The sequence below is a fragment of the Polistes canadensis genome, unplaced genomic scaffold (assembly GCF_001313835.1).
Source record: "Polistes canadensis isolate GaletaPanama2010 unplaced genomic scaffold, ASM131383v1 scaffold_30, whole genome shotgun sequence".
NCBI lineage: Eukaryota > Metazoa > Arthropoda > Insecta > Hymenoptera > Vespidae > Polistes > Polistes canadensis.
Genome location: NW_014569577.1, coordinates 810,434 through 827,043, shown reverse-complemented (window position 1 = coordinate 827,043; position 16,610 = coordinate 810,434). Strand labels below are relative to the sequence as shown.

At 35.0% G+C, this 16,610-nt stretch overlaps 1 protein-coding gene across 3 annotated transcripts in view; it reads left to right on the top strand.

Annotated features, from left to right (window-relative positions):
• The window catches only part of LOC106784076 (complexin), a 231,614-nt gene that overhangs the window by 3,794 nt on the left and 211,210 nt on the right, over positions 1-16,610 (top strand). The gene's annotated exons all lie outside the window — the stretch shown is intronic.

Below are 16,610 nucleotides of genomic sequence, written 5' to 3'. Positions count from 1 at the left end.
ATATATATATATATATATATAATACAAAAATATTTCGGTATAAGTTTGATTGAATTTTTGATTTCGTTATAATACATTCATCATAAGCGAGAATAAAAGCGTTCGAAAGAGAAGCGTTGAGCAGGAATATTCATCTGTTTCGTAATTAATCACGACCCGGTATATGCTTGACACGGTTACCTTTCAGTTTGAAGTATATCACACTAAAAATAGGAGCGTACTCGATGAGGCCACGGCCACTTCTACTTTTTCTTCTTCTTCTTCTTCTTTTTCTTCTTCAGGAACGGGATTCGGAGGGGTCACTTTAATCGAGTCACTCGATTCGTTCTCATTCCCAAATCTCCGAACCCTTTTTTAATCCGAGTTAGGTCTGACCGGGCTGACGAATGACAAACTTTGACTACTACTTCGTGCTTGAGGAGAAACGGACGATCGAACACTGTCCGGTTACCACTAACGACGACCTACGAACTTTCATCGTTCGAGCGGTTTCGCGACATCCCTCAAAACTTCCTCTTTCCTCTTCGTACAACTCCCTCTTTTCAACTTCTCCATTTCCCACGGCAATTAGGTTCGATTGACATTTTTTTGTTTTTGTTTACTGTTCTTCCAACAGCACGTTTTCATTTTATTTCGATACTTATGGTAATTAAATTATCCCTACAAATGTTATTCAGACTGCAATCACTTTTTTTTGTAATATGTGAATATTTTTGGTTCTCTTTTCTTTTGAACATTATATTCGATCATTCGATGATATTATTCGTCAAATATCAATAACAATCGTAATGTCAAATAGCAGATAGTATGCCTTGATTCTCTTTCCCCGTCTCTATCTCTCTCTCTCTCTCTCTCTCTCTCTCTCTCTTAGTCCATGCACACGAATTAACAATAATTTGTACTAAGTTATGCCATATCTGATGGGGATGTTAGACGTCTCTATATTGATTATCGATAAACGTGACTTCATTGACGACGGTGGTATCACAACGGAGTCAGTGGAATGCGATAACGTTGAGACGTAAGATTGTGTGCGTGCGATTCGGTAAATATATTCAATATATTAGTTTATTCTAAAAGATTTGTTTTCTTTTTTTTTAACATTGTTTTAATAACGTTTACCTGTACAAACATTTATTATATTATTCTTTTAATGAATTTTATAATGTTTTTTATAGAAAAAAAAAACAAAAATGGTAATAGAACATAAACGGATCGTATTCAACTAATAATAACTAATATTATAAATAAAAATGAAAAGAGATAATCTAAAATGAATGATATTCGAATATCACCTTTAACTAGTTTGATTCTCTCTTCTTGTTGGATGACTGAGCAGAATTGGTAGAATCGAGTTGACTAAGCAACGATCGAACAACAATGTATCCTCGACTAAGCCAGGGGTGTGACCAAAGTCACTTTTCAGGTCACGTTTGTTAACTATAGTAGAGTTAACTTCGAATTGAGAAGAATAGAAACAGGAAGATGGTAGTAGAATATAGAACGAATGAACAGGAGGGTTGTGGTTTTTATTTCACAAATCACGATAATAAAATGTCTAGTTGCTGTTCTTCATTTCCTGTTAAATGTGTATAGGTCATTGCGATTCATCGAAGAGATTGATGTTTGTTTTATGATGAAAGCGTTAAAAATTGGTTAGATAAACTGGGCAACGCAATGCAACGGCGAGAGACCTTAATATAACCTAAAAGGGTAATGGTAAAACCGTTCGAATCGATGAGATTCGCTTCATCGGTCGCGTGCTATGATTAAACAACTAGAAATCAAAAGCTTTTCGCACTGGTTATGAAGGAAATTCGATTAAAAATAAACCATTCGTTTTTCCATAAATAACGAGAGAGAAATATATACATATACATATATATATATATATATAGAGAGAGAGAGGGAGTGAGAGGGAAAAAGAAAGAATTGTATAGTTGGTAAAAAAAAAAAAAAAAAAAAGAACGAGCATCAAATTTGAGTCGATATTTCGAGTTTTTCCCTTCCCCTCATTCGCGGAAAACCTTTGTAAAAATACAATTAAAATTAATATTTGCGCGCGAGATACTTTTTATTTATTTTATTATTTCTTTTTTTTGTTTGTTTTGTTATTAAACAAAATGATTTCACAGAGAACATGATAAAACGTAACGAAATTTGCGTTCAATGAAAAAATGCATCGAATTGGTCGGGTAGAGGGGTTCGGTTGTAAATTACGAAGTATTTATATATATATAGAATTTTGAAATTCATTCGAATTGAAGGATCACGGTTAAAATAGGATGGGGGAAAAGAATAATCGAAGCTCGTTAAAACGTCACGTTAACATGATTGCCGGTGGTAATATTTTTTCGAAAGAGAACTTTTCTTTAAGTCTGTAGGTGGATGCGAGGGAAGAAGAGAATGTCAGAGTGAAAGAGAGAGATAAAAAGGGGAAAAAGGAAGAGGCGGTTCCCTTATCCTATCCCTTTCCCTTTAACGAATTCGAAAGCGTGCATACCTAATACTTCCTCTCTTTTATTTTTCCTCCTTTCTCATTCTCTCGCGGGAACTAATTTCGAGTTGTCAAGACTTACGGTGTTCCGTGAGGTCGTAAGTAATTTTGGGAAAGGCCCTTCGAGATAGGATGAGGAGGAGGAGGAGGAGGAGGAGAGGCTCGACGATAATTTGACCGGTGTAGGACGTGAAGGTAGGACAAGAAAAATAAGGGAGGAAGACGAGAAGACTATAGTAGTTGAGTTATAGCGGGTTCCTAGAGTGTTTCAGGAAAGAAAAGGTGTCTACGAACGATCGAAGGGAAAGGAAGGGAAGGGAGGGGAAGGGAAGAGTCGTGAGCACGTACATATCGAAAAACTCGTAACTCGCTTTTACATCGATCGTCCCGTTCAAATTCGTTTTTTCCTGGCTGTTTATTTCCTCTGTTTTCCTCGATTACTACTAACTATCTTTTTTTTTTTTATTCGTTACTTCGTTTCTTTCTCTTTCTGATATCTGCGAATATATCGTAGGTTCAAGTTTTTTTTTTTTCTTTTTTTTATCGGGAGTAGAGGAGAACAAAAAGGGAATTTTATCGAATGAAAATTCGATTGTCGACGAGTAACACCCGTGTCAATTATCTATTCCTTTATTATTATTATTATTATTATTATTACTTTTTTTTGTTTTTTAACTATTTTCATTTTATCACGTAGAGAAAGAAAGAAGTCTAATGGCGAATACTGGGAGAGAAAGTCGAGAGAACCCTTTGGGATGAAAGGGTAACTTGGAATTAAAAGATAGTAAGGAATTCTTCCTAAGCTTCGAAGATAAAAAAAAGAGAGAGGGAAGAGGAAGAAAGGAGGGAAATAAGGATTGTCGTAAATTCGTTTCGAGCGTTAAACTTTAGCCTTTTTTCGTTATACGAATACCGTGGATCAAACCGGGTGCGAGGAAGTTAATTTGTAAAACGACGTTTCCGAAGGTTCGTGCTCTTATATCGGCTTTTATTTTGCGAATAGTATTCGTTCTTCGGAAGGATAAGAAAAAAAAAAGGAAACAAAAAGAAAGAAAGAAAGAAACTCGAACTCGATTGTCCTCACCGTTGACTCGTAATCCTTTTATCGGTCCATTTACAACTCGCGAAATGTATTTTTCATTCAACGTGAAAGAAGACCGTGTACTTCTAGAAGGATGAAAGAAATAAAAGGAATACAACGTGAAAGAGATAATATAACGAAAAATAGTAGGAAAGGAAAACATTTGGGACGTGGAATTTTCATTCTCAAATAGGGCAACGTCAGAACTATAAAAATTCATAAAAGATTGTAAAAAAGAGAGACTCGTACAGTCGCATACAAACACACATATGGTATACAATGGTTAAAGATAGAATTTCGAGTAAAAATCTTAAAGATAGTGGTGGGGGAAGTGGATACGTAGTCGAATTTTTCTCGAATTCGCGAGGCACGTGCAAAAGCAATGACTTTTCGTTTCGTGATCGGACATGTTCGATCGTATTCGACTATCTTTCTTCTTCTTCTTCTATTTCTTTTCGTCATTTCTTTTATCGTATACTTTGTCGACACCGGTAGGTAGGATAGGTAGGATAGGTATTATCGAACGAGCTAGAGAATATTTGTCTCTATTCGAGACGTTTCATCTTCTTCCCAATCTATTTTTCCATCCTATCACTTTTCTATTCTTTATTATATCACGCGTGTTCCTTTTCTTTCTCAATTTCAACATTCGATATCCTTATCCTTTTGACGATCGTCACATCCAACGTTGAGACTTGTCGTAGATCGTGAGATTATGGTACGATAAAAGCCATCTAATGCTGGATACGATTAAATAACGTTTTCCAATATATATATATATTCGTTTCACCCTATTAGGGATCATCGCGTTATTTGCTTTTAATCTTTCTCGGGCTTCAATGATCGAATGTGGATTCGTTAAATCTATTAATCCTATGGAGAATATGGTCATTGTCGTCGTCATACATACGTATATACGTATACGTTACGCGTGTGTACTTTGTGTATACTCATACTGCTGTTTCGTTACATAAATGCACATAGGTGGTAGGTATTGCATGTGATGTTAGTATTTTACATACACGTACGCGCGAACATCCTAACGAACCAAACAGGAAACTTTTTCTTGTGATTATCCTATTTTCTTTGTTTATATTTATATTTTCTTCTCTATTGTTTTTCGTTAGATATTTGATCAATCATTTTCCGCTGATTGCACTTTCTTCTTCTTCTTCTTCTTCTTCCGTGAATAATACCATGTTTCTTCATTAAGCATATTATCTTTGACATAATTCGATCGATGAATTATTACGTTATAACGCGTGAAACTCGTGTCGTGATCAGATTTTGACAAGAATCTATATTCTCAAAGTTTTGTTATCGTTTACTAGCAAATTCGTTCGGGGTTCGTTTACTTTACTGTTTATCTAGTTGTTTATCTTACCGCAATTCGTAGCATGTAAACCGTACATACGTTCTTGCACATACACGCGTACACCACGTATATATATATATATATATATATATATATAGAAAATAGATAGAAAGTTTGCTAAGAAATCTTGAAAAAGAGGACATTTTTATCACGATCATTTTTCCGATCGATCATTCTCTTTTGCGACACGATATATACAACAATGTTTGTAATAATCCATGATACTTAGTTACTACAACTAAACGTCCGTTGGAAAAATTTCTAAAGAAGGGAAAAGAAAAGTTTCGTCTTTCTTCCATTGTGAATCATAGAGACAAAGTTTTTGTTTATTGATAAAAAGGTTCGAATTGGAATGAACAAGAGGAGGAGGAGGAGGAGGAGGAGGAAGAAAAAATAGGATGATCGAACGAATCGGGAGACAAATCGATATTTTGGATGGTTCGTAAGGAACTCGTTATTTCCGGTGACTTCCGATTAAGGGGGATCGAATCTTCGATGCAATGCTTACCCTACTTGCTCACAGATATAAAACCGTACGGAAAATATAGTCCGCCAGAAAATTCGGTGAGCTTCGTAAAATTCCTATCTTTCATATACCCCAAGGGAACGAATTGAAAACTTCGTCAGAACCACCTAAAAGGTATGTGTGTCTGGCTCTGTTTGTGTGTGTGCGTGTGTGTGTGTGTGTTCGCTGTCTTATTCGATACCATTCACAAGAAGGTAGTCCGTATTTTTCCAAAGCTTTCCAAGCCGACGTTTATCCGGCAGGACTATTTTTCTAAGCAACGTCACCTAGAATATAAGTGACCGTTCTTAATACTCCTTTATACTTCAAAGATGTAAAAAAGTAAAACTTTTAAATCATTTTTATAACGCTTTAACTTTTTTTTATTATATCAGTTATGTGTGATCATATTCGATGAATATTTTATTTTTATTTATTTTTTTCAGAAAAATATTTTATCAAATCATCTGATTAGAAAATATATATCTTTCGAATATATATTTTAATTAATTAACGAATATTTATATATATATTCTTTGAAAATATTTTCTATTAATAATTATGGTCAACTGTTAATTGGATTTAAGAAATTTCGTGACCTTTCGAATAAGAAAACCCCACACGAGAGAAGCTCGTATATCTTCGAGCTAATCTTATCCCCCTCTTCTCAGGTCCCCCTATTGATGCTTACTGAGAGAAACCTCACTGAATATTCTCATTTGAAACTTTAGTTGGTCTTAGTTTGGATCGATGAATACGTCGATACAATCTATTGAAAGTTATTTTCTACCAAACATTTCCTTAACACGCTTACCATTCTACATAATTATCATTTTCTCAATTATCTATCATCTTGTAGGATAGGATCTTTACCTTGTTTAATTTCGAAGGAACCAAAACTTATGTTCGATAGAAATCGTACGAATAAATAGTTCATTATTATTATTATCATCATCATCATCATTATTATTATTATTATTATTATTACTGTTAAAGCGATTAAGTGAAAACGAGTGACCCAGATTTTCACGGTAGACCGATGGCAGGAATTTCGTTTGGTAATTAATAGTGCTTCGATTCGAAATATAAATTACTTCACTGTTTCGCATTGTCGTTTTAAGAGAGAAAGAGAGAGAGAGAGAGAGAGAGTGAGTGAGAGGGATAATCATTTTTTATGATATGTAGCATCTGGAAAATATAAAAAACTGTTGGAAACTTAACAAGACGTATTTTTATGTCACACGTATAGATCTACTCATATACCAACCTACTCTTCCTTCTTCTTTGCCTTAGATGGTTGAATTGGGAGTATGGAGAACGTTGGAAGAGGGGATTCAAAGACTTAACGTCATAGGCAACGGCAAAGTAATGAAGGCTTACGAGCTTTTTTCTCATCATCCTTTTCTTCTTCTTTTTCCTCTTCTTCTTCTTCTTCTTCTTCTTCTTCTACTTTTTCTTCTTCTTCTTTTTCTTCTTCTTCTTCTTCTTCTACTTTTACTTCATAGTCTACTGCTAAGGAGTAGACGTCGTTTGGGTTCGGAAAAAAAGTTGGCGGCAACAAAAGATTAGAGTTCGTTTCGGTCAGATTATCGGCATTCCCTGAGCTAAATTTTTGATGGCTGACCTATATTACTAGAAGTCTTAGGAGTACTATCACCGTGCTTTCTGAGAATCCTATTATACGCTAATTTGCGTTCGACGTGCTATCGTACGGGCTGGAAAGATAAAAAGAAAAAAGAATAGAAAATAATAGGCGTAAAGAGGAAAAGAACCAAAGAAATGGAGAAAATATCAAATAAGAAGTTTCATTCTGCCGAATCATGCTAAAAATGAAAGAGAAAGAGAGAGAGAGAGAGAGAGAGAGAGTTATTTTATTTCGCAATTCTTGTTGACGATGCCAATTTGTTAACAGCCAATGGTAGATTTCCTTCAAACGATATCGAGCTTTCAAAGAAACGAATTTCAAGAAATTCGTGCTTCGCGAAGCTAATAAATAAAAAAATGAGATTGACAATTTTTCAACTAAACGTTTACACATGCCCATTTCTCTATAGATCAATAAACATAATTAAAACCATGATATTTCGAAAAGTATATATAACGAATTATATTCGTTTAAGAGAAGTAGAATAGTAAATATCCAATTCCTTTCTGGAACTTTAAAAGTCGGCCAAGCGAAATTAGGAGTTGCCGTTAACGAAAAGTATGCTACAAAGTATGTTCGCGAAAAGGTTTCTCCCTTCAAGGAGGGGGAGGGGGAGGACAGGGGAAAGCCCAAACCCATTACTGAAAATAAGCAGAACAGTGATAGATGTATATGTGTATATATATATATTTCTTCGGATACTAAGCTACTTGAAAAGTTTTCTTCCCTTAACCACCACGGGCTAAATAAATCATAGTCCTGAACGGTGAGTTGTTGTTGGAGCAATGGTGCGTGATGTAGGTGTACCTGTACGACGGCGGTCCCAGACATTTTTGAGGTTGCAAATGGCGTCATTTTTCACATACTTCTTTTCTTGTTTTTCTTTTTCCCCCCTTTCCCTTTTCTCTTTCTATTTTGTACGGTCCTTATTCCCCGTTTCAAGGCATTGTGTACTTGTCCGTTTCAGGTAATACAGTTGCACCAAGCGTAATAAGTGTGTACGCGAGATATTTATTTCACGAAGGTTTCCGATTTACCTAGGAGGCAAATTTGCAAAGGGTCGCTTCTTGCAAATCCATTTCCTGGTATTACCTTATACTTTATATTTATTTCCTTTACTTTACTTTACTTTACTAGATTTACTAGGTTTCCCCTCTCCCACTCCCACTCCCATATATCATACAAATAAATATACATGCATTAACGTATCCGATCTTCATACGTTGAACAAATCCCCGCCAAAGAAAAGAACGAGAGAGAGATATATCTTTTCTTCTTTTTTCTTCTTCTTTTTCTTCTTCTTCTTTGATTATTTTTTTTTTCTTTTTTTCGTTGCGAGATTTGCGCGTCGTTTCTCGCCGAGTCTTCGTAACTGCAAGATGCTATGCGATGTTATAGTTATCGGCTAATGTAAGCTTACTGTATGCAGATGCAAGGATGGCATGTGTGCAGCCAAGTAAATCGCACAGTCCTACTACCTACGATTCATTCGCGAAACGGTAAATAACTATCCGGGTTAACCTACTACACACTGTTATACTCACTACTACTTCACTTGCATATTGAAATACATGACTTGCAAACGTGTTGGTTTCTCGAGAATCGGAAACATATATATATATATATATATATCTACATATGTTCTGGCGAATATGTATATAATATATATGTAATATGAAATTGTCACTGAATGCAAGACAGCCGACACATATGGTACGCCGATGATCCTTTCTACGTCAACGTTTCTCCGCGTTCACCTTTCTGCTTTAATGGAAACACATAGGAAACATGGATGTGAGCAAGGAATATAACATACGTGTACATACACTCATCCCTACTTGCCACCCCTCGTGTAATATAACGGGTGACGCGCACATGCGCGCCGAATATCGATTGTACCGCGGGAAACTGATTTTATAAAAGAAAATTATAATATGTTCTCGCGCGTATACTCTCTCTCTCTTTTTCTTTTTCTTTCTCTTCCTTTTTTTTTCTTTCTATCGAGTCCCCTCCCTCCCCTCTCTCGTCCCCTGTTTTTTTTTATTCCAATAATTTGCGAGTATATATGTATGTATTTATGTATGTATGTATGTATGTATGCATTCATGTATGGCGTTTGATCGAATTTAATTATTGGAGATATGGTAGATATTGTTTTGATCATTTTAAGATTCGTAAGAGGGGGTCGAGATGATTTTGAAAAATCGATAGGAATTTTATTTCATTTCGTGTAACGTTTCGTTTAAAATTTAATTAATGTTTTATTCAAGAGTAAATATTACCGAGATCGAATAGTTTCGATACCATCGTTACTGTTCGGAATATACAAAATTCTCCTCTTTTGGGTATAAAAGAAATTTTGACGATTCAATAATATGTCCATTCGATATTTAATTAAAATATAGATTTAAAATTAATAATTTAATTAAAATTTTATTCCTATCATTGATATTTTGATGATCAGAAAATGCATTATTCTGAAATAATTATTAATTTAACGATTTAAGGAAAAGTAAAAATGTACATCTGGTATACCATGTATGATCGTACGATTTTCTTCGTCTTGCGTAATCAAATCATTCGACTGGATAACAAAAAGAAAAAAACTGATTTAAGAAAAGAAAAATTCAAGCCACGAATAAGTAAGTAAGTAAGTAAAAAAGTAGTAAGTAAAGGTTGTTACGCGGAGTTAAACCTTCGTCACGATTTCTCGCGATCGAAAATGTATATGTGTATGTGTGTGTATATCCAGTGTGATACATCGGTTGTACTTTGGAATCATGAATAATTTATCGAGATATCTTGGGTGGGTGGGTAGCGAAAGTAGAAGGAGAAGACTAGACTTGGAGATTATATAGCCGAATACAGGGAATTTTCATTTAAATGATGTCACGTCGGTGCTGGTACTACTACCACCACCACCACCATCACCATCACCACCACCTTTGCGAAAGGTGATCGTAGGAGTTTTTTTTTTTTTTTCTTAAACCCGTGGTACGAAAAGATTTCTCACAAGAATCGCGTAGCTACGTATTTTGTTTTTCCTTTCTTTTCTTTTCTTTCCTATTCTTTCCTTTTCTTTTCTTTTCTTTTCTTTTCTTCTTCGTCATCGTTTCGTGGCGGAAAGATTAAGTCGTATCGCTAGGTAGGACCATAACGATAAGCTACAGAGTATTCAGAGATACGTTGTACTATGAAAGAACGGTGGAAAAGGTGGAAGGAAGGGAAAGGAGTAAATCTCACAGTTAGGATATTGTTCGTGTTGAAGTACTGCCGTTGGGTAAACCTTCCTAGAGAGGAAGAAAGAGAGAGAGAGAGAGAGAGAGAGAGAGACATATAAACACATTTACACTCGTATACACATATTTAGATAGATATGTAGGTAGTGGTGTATCTATAGACTGCTTGCTTGGCTTGCTCGTCGCTCTGCATAATGTACCCGAACTACCGGCCACCCTTTTGGGAAGCTTTCGGGTGTAAAGCTCGATCCTAGCAATGTATTCTTCCTTGTGTTTGCTCCTTTCGCTCTTCCTTTGGCTATTCCATCTCGCTTACTCACTCACTCACTCACTCACTCGTTCGTTCCTTCTCTTCCTATCTTTATCATTTTTCACTTCTTTTTATCTCTCTATATGACTGGACTATGTTAAAGCTTGGTCTGTGATGGTATTGCATCTACTTGCATCGTATCCAAATTTTCAACCAAAATAAGATAAGCTTTTCTTCTACTCATATGTATACACATATATATATATATATATATATTTATTATATTCTTACTATTTATACATCTGTCAAGTCTGCTATACTGCTATAGACTAACGTAAGCATAAAAAAGTAAACGAAACTCTGACGGAAGCCAGTTCCTGGATTAAAATCTTCCGGGTTTGCGGTTTAACCCCAAGCTTTTCGAAAAATCCTTTATCGTCTCGGTCCTCGGGATTACGTTGTTGTACGGTATTAATCCGTAAGATAGAAAGAGAAAGATCCCAACCTCTTTATTCTACTTTCCTTACGGTCCATCGATTCTCCAAAAAGGATTTTGGCTCGATTAACGAGTTTTAAATCGTTATTAAACTTCTACACGCTCGGACGAGGATTTTCTGAATTAGGATAAAGTATTGCTACCTTTATGCTTCCAAAATTCTTTACCTCTCTCTCTCTCTCTCTTCTTCTTTTACTTTGGATTTTGATTCGCGAAACACAATTCGCGATTTCTTTTCCTTTTCTTATCAATTTTTGTATTTCCACTTTCTTTTTAAACCATTTGGATCAAATGTCTGAACCACTGCGTGTAGTCTTTCGCGTTAATTGATTTTTACATTTGCTAAAGAAGTTAGCCTCTGTATGCACAAATCTTTCCACCCCCTCTCTTTCCTTCCTCTCTCTCTCTTTCTCTCTCTTCTCTTCGTTCCTTCTTCCTTCTCTCTTGTTTCTGTCTTCCTACATAATTTAGATTTCAAACCGTGAATGCAGAGCAAAAAATTCTCTTTGAAATTTTACTCGTGAGACGTGGGAGAGTTCGGTATGACAAGAAAAAAGAAATTATTTCCGCGGGAAAAAAATAACCGTCTTTGCATAAAAGGGTGTACCATTATATATATACATATACAATATAAGAAAAGGTATGCACCCTTGTATTCATTCCCTTTTTTTTTTTTTTTCTAAAGATTTCCCTATTTGTTTTCTATCTTCTTCTTTTCCTCCGGTTTTTTTTTCCCCCTTACTTTTTTTTATTCCCCCCGAAGAAAAAAGCAAAGTCGGTCAATTATTGCGCATCAAGTAGTTCGTTGGGGAGGGGAGGGGGTTGGTTGGTGGAGGAGAATAAACGAAGCATGCTTCCTTCTTTTTTACCCTCTGCTTTTTTTTCTCTTTCTCTTTCTCTTTCTCTTTATCTTTCTCTTTCTCATTATATATCTATCTATCTATCCATCCATCCATCCTTTTCTCTTTTTCCATTCCCCTTCTGCGTCTCGATCGTAATGCGAAATGGTTTCGATCGTGGTGAAAGAAGAAGAAGGAAGAAAGGAAGGAAAAAAGGAAGGAGACCAAGTTATCTTTCTTTTTCTTTATCTTCTTACCTTTTCTTTATCATTCTCTCTTTCTTTCTCTTTTTCTTTCATTCATTCGCTGACTGACTCGCTCATTTCATTTTGTCTATCGTTCTTATTTCCAACTAATAAACCCGTCGGCTGATGAACTTCCCAAAGGGAGGAGCAAAATATCGTTCCTTCGATTCGTTCTTTCGCAATACTTCGTTTAGTTTTCAATCTACTTCAGTATTAGAGTGTACGTATCTGCCAACCCCCTACCCCCACCTCCCAACCTTTCCCCCTCCCTTTCCCCTTCTCCATTGGTCTGGTCTGTCTTAATTATTTTATCTCATCGTTAAAGTTTCGTTCAAGGCTTTGCTCTTTTGATAGCTTATACAATATTATTATTTCTAGACGCGAAAAAGGTAGATCTAATTAGAAATTGTTCAATTTTCTTGTATTCTTCGTTTTTTCCGTTTTTCGTTCGCTTTTATCACTCTCTCTCTTTCTCTCTTTCTTTCTTTCTTCATTTTCTCTTTTTGAAAAAATTAATTATCTTTGTACGCGTATGAATTAACCATCATCGTGAAAGAAATTTGTATTTTTAATAAATTATATTTCAATCTTTGCGAGTATGTAAATGTTAACGTAAGAAAATATTCAAATCTTCTCGTTCGAAGATATAATAGAAATATTAAATCATAATATTCACACGCGCGTTGATTTATATTTATCGAATTTTAATTTAATTTTCATATATACTCAATTATATATAATTTCTATAAAAAATAATGATACTTTATTGTTTTTATAAATATGAATTAAAATTATAGAAAAGTGTTTGTGATAAGAAGATTAATGAAGTTACCGAGGATCGAAAATTTCACGATCAACATTATCGTTACTTCAAATTTCTCTCTCTTCCTAATTAGTACTCCATTTTATTTGTTTTTGCTGCTAAAGTTTAATTTCTAACAAGTCCAAAGAGTGAGAGAGGGAGAAAGAGAGAGAAAGGATAGAGAACAGTGTAGGAGATTATGTCCCAATCGTTCATTCGGAAGTGTGATTTATTACAGTCATCGGTGGTTTTTGTCGTGGCAGTCGTAATCTTGCAATCAATCAGTCTAAAAAGGGAAGTCGTGACGTTTGCTCGATGTCACGGGTATAATTCGGTATTGTTTGAAAGAAATAAAAAAAAAAGGAAGGAAAGAAAGAAAGAAAGGAAGAAAGAAAGAAAAAAAAGAAGAAAACGAGAGAACGATGACGCGTTTTCATTTTCACGAGAGTTTCGCGTTGTTAACGTACGCTTTAAAAATAAAAAAAAAAAAAGAAATAAAATATGAAAAGGGCCAGCGTAAAAAATATATTTGATAAAAAATGGTGCGTGAAGGTAGAAGTTCAATGTGGAAGGAAGAGGAGAATTGAGCGAAGAAGGGTTGGATCGGAAGAATCTTCTAAGGGGTGGTAGGAAAACGGAAGGATAGTGGAAAGGAGCATCAGCCCTTTTTCCTTCGGGAAGCGAAAGTAACGGAATAATTAAAAATTGAAGTACCCGAGATAGAGGCATCGGGGAAAAAGTAGTTTTTAATAAAGCCCTTTCTCTCTCTTTCTCTCTCATCGAAGTAGATGGTTACAGATAGGGTTATTCCTGAGTGCGTTGTTCGTGTGGTTACGTAACGGCTCGTTGTTGAAAAACGGCTTCCCTTGCAATTTAGAGCTTTTTTTTTTTTTAATATAATTGGGGATTGAATTTCGTTTGATAACGGACTTTCTTGTAATCAGGTTTGTTCCTTTTTTTTTCTTTAAAAAAGGGGGAGGAATTCGAAAGAGTATTGTATACACGTTCGACGAACGTAAAATTTGATTTTACCGTACAACGAGTTTATCAATTTTACAGGTTCTCTACTTTTTTTTATTTTGTATTTTTTGATCGTCTCTCTCTCTCTCTCTCTCTCTCTCTCTACTTGTTTTTTCTTTCTATTTTTTTTTTAGTATCGCGCTTTTGAAAATTTTACATCTTTACCCTGTTTTCAATTTTTTTTTTTTTTTTTTTTAACCTGGTTTATTACTTTTACCGTAGAACGTAAAATTATTCGTCGAGAAAAAAGCAAATTATTGACGGTGGTATTCACGAAAAATTTCTATTACAAAAAGTTCTCACTTATGTGTTAACTTTTTATTATACAAAAGGAGGAGCTACTTTTAAATGTAATAATTTTTAGTAGTAGCCAATACCTATTTTGACTATTTTGATTAATTCGTAAGTTTATAAAATTCGTTTAATTCTCTTTCAAATCTCAAAACATACACGTTATCAGACCTTTTTGGCGGGCTTTGTTTTTTCCTCTTTTCTTTTCTTTTTTCCTTTTTGGTTCCTCACTAGACACGTCGAGTGTGTTAGCCAAATACTTTGAAATTGAAACGAGCCGGGACACCGAAGTCTACTGAAGCGAGGTACTACACACACACCCACACACACACACACACTCGGTTTGCCATTTTCAGGAGCGTATCCCTCGGGGGAATTTCATCTCTCGTTTCGTACCACGCACGCACCATGATGCTGCTGTTAGTTGGTGGTGGTTTACTAACGAAATTGAACGATTCGAGACTTTCTTTCAAAATAATTCAATTCGTTGGGTATACAGTCAATATTACCGAATTAGCCGAATGTTGAGAGTATTTCAAAGCTAATTACACGATTTAAAACCTTTCGATTCGATTTTCTTTACTTTATCTTTCATATCTTCTATTTTATATTTATATTTTTGTTCTTTATCAAGAAATAAATGTATTTTATTTTTAAAGAAGAAAATACCAATACGAAAATTGTATTTGCCGTGTAATGCAGTTTCGTTTGTCGCCACTGATGAAAGGGGGTGTGTAAAACAAATATTAAAAATAAAAAAAAAAAGAAATAAAATCGATAAAAAATATCGGCACCGTATATAGAATATTTTTTAACACTTCGATGAATAATAGAATTTTAGTATTCACGCGTATTCTCCCTCGTTTTTATTTGTCTTTTATGATTCGTAAACTTTAGGTACGGATTGATGAAATTAAAAAAGAAAAAGGAAAAAATATATCTCTTTGAGATAAAGAAGAGAGGAATGTTGGCAAGAAAGGTTGACTGGCGAATAGTTGGGAAGAAAGGCTTCTTCCAGGTTGATTCGATCTCTTCCCTCGTGGCAGCTTCGACATGGCAAATAGAAGAAGGTTGGAAAAATTTCGTAGCTGAAGAATTGTGTAAGTGAAAAATTGATCGGTGGTGGTTTGGCGGTGTCGGGACAGCAAGGATCCCTCGCGGGACCGCATACCTATCGATCTTTCTTTTCTTGCATTTTTTCTTTTCTTTCATTATTTTTTTTTATTTTTTTTTGTCGTGCTCTCTCGTATTATTTTTCGTCTTATTTCGGTTTGAAAACCGCAACCTCGGCAAGTCTTTAAACCCACGAAATCTCGTGGCGGAATATATAGGAGAGAATAAAGTATACGAGAGAGAAGGATGTGAAATAGAAAGAAATCTCATTCTTTCGAATCCTTCTAAACCATTGCTCTTTCTATATATACTTATATGCAATATATGTATATATATAAAAGGGAGCTGTGCACGTGTGTATACGTATGTGTACATAAGTCTTTTCTCCTTTTCTCATTCTCTTCTGTATTTTTCCAAACACCCGTTTCTTCTCCCACGAGACAAAACCGAATTCGAATAGCATTCGATAGACACGAGATGGTAATAGTTCTAACAATAAGAAGAAGAAGAAGAAGAAGAAGAAGAAAAACTAGACGGAGAACAAGATAGAGTATTTCGAAAAATCGCGGTTACAGGTACGAAAAGGGTGATGGTTTTATTTTAAAATTGATATACGTATAAAATGAAAAATTTCCAATGTTTTATAATAATATAATATAATCATTTTGAAAAAGAAGAAGAAAAAGAAAAAAAACGATTCTTTCTTTTCATTTTTCCATTTCATTTTGCGTACTCGTCTATCACACGTCTCACTTCGGTTAACTCGAGTAAATCGTAGCAGGGTCTGACGTACCAATGTACTATTCACGATAGTAGTTTATCCCTTTTTCTCTCTCTTTTTCTTGTTCTTCCTTTTCCGTCTTGGTTTTTCTCTCACTTACTACTCCCAACTGTTTCTTTACTCCCACTTCAAGTTGGCTATCTTGTTTTTCCGTTTCGCCGTTTCGATTTCCCCAACGTTCGTTGGATTGTGAACAACAACCTTCATTGAAAGCTATCCATGGATGAACGTCTAACATCGGAGAGTAGTCCACAAATCGTATATCGTTTGCAGAGAATACACAATCCTATACACGAGTTTGTATTTCTTTTCTGTATTCCTTCGAAACACTATGGAATCTTTTTTCCTCGAATTTACGGGAACGTTATGGTGAAATAAGAGAAAACAAGATAGAAATAAGAGAGAGAGAGAGAGAGAGAGAGAGAGAGAGA